The 5,223-nt window shown below is 27.8% G+C and overlaps 1 long non-coding RNA gene across 2 annotated transcripts; it reads right to left on the reverse strand.

The window, feature by feature from the left end:
- Positions 1-260: 260 nt before the first annotated feature.
- Positions 261-699, reverse strand: LOC113559135. 2 transcript variants are annotated; one of them, XR_003405882.1, is made up of 3 exons: positions 635-699; positions 429-571; positions 261-313 (listed from the first exon to the last, which is right to left on the reverse strand). It is a non-coding gene; the product is annotated as an uncharacterized LOC113559135 (long non-coding RNA). The 2 variants fall into 2 exon arrangements; XR_003405881.1 differs by having other exon boundaries at positions 262-313; positions 442-571.
- Between the last annotated feature and the right edge of the window lie 4,524 nt (positions 700-5,223).

The raw sequence follows: 5,223 nt of genomic DNA on the forward strand, positions 1-5,223 counted from the left end.
CATTAAAATATCATATTAAAGCATGTTTTATAGTGTTTATGAAGTATCATCATCAATGAAATACATGGAAGTTAATAATGCTAAATAAGAATCATTTACTTAATCTAATGGTAAGGGTTTCATAACATTAACTTTTTGTTACATTTCTATTATGTTGCTATCATTTACATTCATTCACGTACCGTGCAAAAACACCATTATTAATATTAATACCTTCTAATCCATATTAAACATAGGATGTTGAAACTATTCCAAGCGCCTAAAAATGTTAATTCATGCTCAGCAAGCCTTGAGTGATCTGTTGCACTGCAATCTGAAAAATATGAAAGTTAATAATGGTAAATAAGCATCATTACTTAATATAATGGTCAAGGTTACATGACTTTTAGTAACACTACTATTAATTGAATCACAATTATATTCTATACCCATTACTCGTACTTTGCATAAAACCATTATTATTATCAGTATCGTCTAGTCCATTTTCAACGTAGGATGTTGTAACTTTGTCAAGTGTTAGAAACGTTAATTCATGTCTTAGCAATCCTTAAGTGATCTGCTGTACTGCCATCTAAAAAAAATTGTCAGTTAATTATGTATAATGGTTGGAGGATAAAATGTCACTACTACACACCATAAAGAGATCGAAAGTCTGTTTATGACAACTAGTACGTGGACAACACTGAATAATTCAGAAATGGAAATAATCAAACAAAAACTAACAGACAAACTTCATTCCTATTTCAAAATACTTGAAAACAATTTAAAGTTGAAATTTAAATACAAATACGAATATAAAACTGCAAAAAGATATGAAATATAAATCAGACAGTAAATACAAACGGTTATATCAATAGATAAACAATGTTTTATATCACTAAACCACAATCATGGATGAAAAACATCATATCAATTCGGATTAGAATATTCAACTTATTACATTTTATCTCTGGCCGCCGAATTCAAAAATGTTTAATATTATAATATTTTCATGTACACATACAATTTCAAAACTGATTAACTGAGCATAATATAATGAAATAAATTTCCAATAATATTGTATACTTTGTAAATTCAGCAGGCAGTTGTATAAATATTATGAGTCTTAACATAGATACATAGTAACTAGTAAGACAAAAGTCAAAAAGTAATAACATTAAACTATATATGTATGTATTATTTAAGTGTTTAGATAGTTGCAGGTAAGCATTTATTATGCATTAATATTCTCCGGACATTACAGTCCACTGGTTAACTAATTGAACTTAAGTAAACGGTCTTATATGTTATATATCTTATACATATAACGATTCATTATTTGAATACTTAACAATGTAAATAAATCATAATAATTTATTTTTATAGTTCGATGTCCATAAAATTTAAATCTTTATCTCCTATAAATATTACCGAAGTTATATTGTGAAATTCAAAACAAATTACTACCAATCATACTAATATATTGCATATTAAATATACACATATAATTAAAACTAATAAATAATAAATGAAATGTTGTATTCGAGCAGATTTGAGTCTGAAGTGATCAGAAGTAATCTACTGACTGCGTCGTGCATTTTAAAAATGATGGTCGTATACACAACGAAATCGCTTAGGTACATATTGAATTCTTAACGCTAAACGAGGGATATAAACACTATAAACATTAAATAGATGTATTCTCTATATGATTTGATGAAAAACTATTTATAAATAAACTATTTTTTATGCTGTTGGCGTAATTGCTAAACGTTGAAACCTTAACAAACATAAAACGTGTAAAAAAACAAAGTTCAAATAGATACTTCGTTAAATCGTTATACGGTGGTATAGGTACCATACAGAAAAGTATGCGTGTACGAAAAAACAAGCCATTCGATTTTTTTAACCTTTCAAACTCGTCGTAGCATTTATGAGTCAGCACTCAAATTTCGAAAAGATTAAACAAAAACTCAAATTCAAAAAATTCGAAAAATACGTAAAATCTAAGTGCCAAAAATAAAAATATAATCGTAACTTCGCAACAAAACGTCCGATTCCTTCGGTTTTGGTAGCGTTCGAATTTTTACAAAAACGTCTAAACGATGCGTAGAAAAAAATCGCTCTAACCACCAAAAAATTAATTGTTTCGTGGCGACAAAGTCCAAAAACTGCAAAATCCTAATTTCCGACGCCAAAAATAGGGGTAAAAATGAATTCTACAGTGTCACCACGGGACGCCGATTTTGATCACAGACCTACGAAAAACTGAACTTGTGAACAACAGAAACGTGGAACAAATATTAAACATTTTTTAAAATATCCATGGGGGGAGGGGCACAAGGAGCCATAGGACACTGCTACCACCGAAGCACTTTATGTAAAACGACTTTAAACAGAAATTTCCGTGAAGTAACTATGCCCCATACATCGAAACCCGGCCGAGTAACACTCGACTAAAAAATTCAAATTTCGGAATTCCAAGACCCCAATGTGGGGTAAAAACGGCATTTACGGTGTCCACAACAGATACCGCTTTTGATCGGCATCATCCAAAATACCAGAATCTTGAGTTTCAAACACGTCGAACGACCACTAAGGTTTTTCAAAAATATATTTGAGGGAAACAAATATTTATGCAAATATACAGTACTTATAAAGTTTTTTTTTTATTTATTTATTAAAATTAAAATGTTTCAGCATTTTATCATGCTATTACAAGTTTACTAACGTGTTCAATTACAAATAACAAATTACAATTACTAATATTTTTAGTTAGTGATATAGTGATATACATGCTAATGTTAGTTAATATTTATTTTTAGTGGTAATTTAAAATCGATCTTCGTCTTCGCTTGACTGTGATAGAAGGAGATCTTGGGGTAGGACGTGGTTTTAAACGCCGATTTTTATATCGTTTTTTATTTCCAGGTTGTAGAACCGTGCGCCATCAGATGTATTGAGATTTGCATGAAAGTTTTTGAATTGTATTTTATCCAGTCTTGGAGAAGAGGGATTCCCGTGACTTATAACTTTATACATAATAATAGTACTAATCATAGATAATGATGAAACACACTGCGAAATTAAGAATATTTACGCTATTGCAAAGATGTTTAAAGTCTACCTTTTGTAACTTGTACCTACGTATAATAAGTAATATAGTTGTTTTATTTACATAGAATATTATATGACTTTGACGTTTGCAATTGTGAATATATTTCGTACAAATTGTACCAAGTCGTAATTGTTTATAGTTTTTTTGTTGCTTTTGGTAATTAAAATGTAGAAGGTTCAGTATTATCATACCGTTTAGGGTGATGTTAAACTTTTATTACTGAAACATATAATTATATATGCAAACTTGCAGTAAGTAAATAAAATAAATATTAAAAAGTTTTATATTGTATAACATAACTTTTCTAAAACTTTGCAATTTACAACTCGTTATTTCAACACATGATATAATCTGTTGTTATGATATTCATCTATAGATTTTGAGATTCAAATTGAAATACTAACATTTTTAATATTGGTTGTTTCGTTTCGAAATCTTAGAGGGTTCAACGCAGTGACACCTCGAGATCAAATTTCTGTTCTAAAGAATTTTGAATTTCAATTTTAAAATTAAAAATTGCTAAACCAAATTTCATGCAAGTTTTTTTTTTAAACTGCACATTTAAATCATCATTTACCGTCTAAATAATTGAGTTGAAAAACATTACTAATTGGAAGACGCATCTAGGGACGAATTTGTCTCGGTCTTTGAACATTTTATCCAAAGGGGCCAGTATTAAAGGATTTAGTTTTGGAGTTTTGGATAACGTAATAACTAATAATAAATTCAGTTTTAACACAAAAATTTATGAAAAATTCAGAATTTGGACAGTTACACTGCAACAAAGTCATAAATGAGTAGATAATTTTTATATAATATGCAATGGTTTGTGAGGAATAATATTGAAAATTTTGAAAGTGCAGTAGGGTTGCCTATACAAAACACCTTCAAATCTGCATGACAATATAATAAAATACATAATGCGCTCAATTTCACTATTTGAGGTGTACTGTAAGATAAAATAATTAATAAAATAATTATATCATAGAGATAGAATATTAGAAGAATCTACCAATATTCTATATTTCAAAATTAATTAAATCGTATAAAATTTGCCTATAGACCCCTTCTGTTGATTAAAAAAAAGGATCCGACAAACTGGCTATATTAATTAAGCATATGAATATATTATGATCACTAATATTTTTGAAAATATAAACAAAAAAAAACATCACAAATGTCCATAAAACTTTACTCATAAGTCATAAATTTTTTTATAAGTAGGTATTAAAACCTTTATTTGATATTTATCAAATCACAAAAAAAAAAAAAAAAAACTCTTTTCTAGTTAAAAGTTGTCTGTCCTGTATTTTTAAGTTTTGAAAATGTTATACATGATTTTTCATACGTAGTTGTAGTTCATAAGATTAAAATCATAAATCTAGATATGTAAAAAGATAATTATTTGTTATACACATTTCAAGTTCAAATTTGATTGAAATCAAATATAGCAACAAAGATCACTAATGATTTATAATTGAAAATATTCGTGGGCATATAAAAATTTTAGAATACATTATTACATTTTATACATTTATTGGCCTTAAAATATAAAGTGAATTGCATAAAATTATTAAATTTATCGGAATCTTCTAGTCCATTATAGATGTAGGATGTTTAAAACTTTTCAAAGTGGTGAAAATGTTAATTCATGTTTCAGCAAGCCTTAAAAGATCTGCTTTACTGCCATCTCTGAAAAACATAGTCAATTAAATCTGTAAAATTGGTGGAGAATACTTGAGAATACAGTGGTTTATAAGCACTTGAAAATATGAATTTTAATTCGAGTCAGTCAAAATTATCATATAAAAGGATATTTTATAGTGTTAATGAAGTATCAGCTTAGATAAAATTTATGAAAATTATTAATGGATAATTAGAATGTTTTCGTAATCTAATGGTAAGGGTTTCAGACACTACCTCGAGAATTGATTGTTTCATAAGCAGTTAAAATATGAATTTATATTAAACGAGTCAAAATTCAAAATTATCATATAAAACCAAGTTTTATAATGTTTATGAAGTATCAGCATCAATGCAATACATGGAAGTAATAATGCTAAATAAGAAACAAATTCTCTTTCTAGTGGTCACAGTTTCAAGATACTCATTGAGAATTCAGTGTT

Source organism: Rhopalosiphum maidis, chromosome 3, assembly GCF_003676215.2.
Source record: "Rhopalosiphum maidis isolate BTI-1 chromosome 3, ASM367621v3, whole genome shotgun sequence".
NCBI classification, from domain to species: Eukaryota; Metazoa; Arthropoda; class Insecta; order Hemiptera; family Aphididae; genus Rhopalosiphum; species Rhopalosiphum maidis.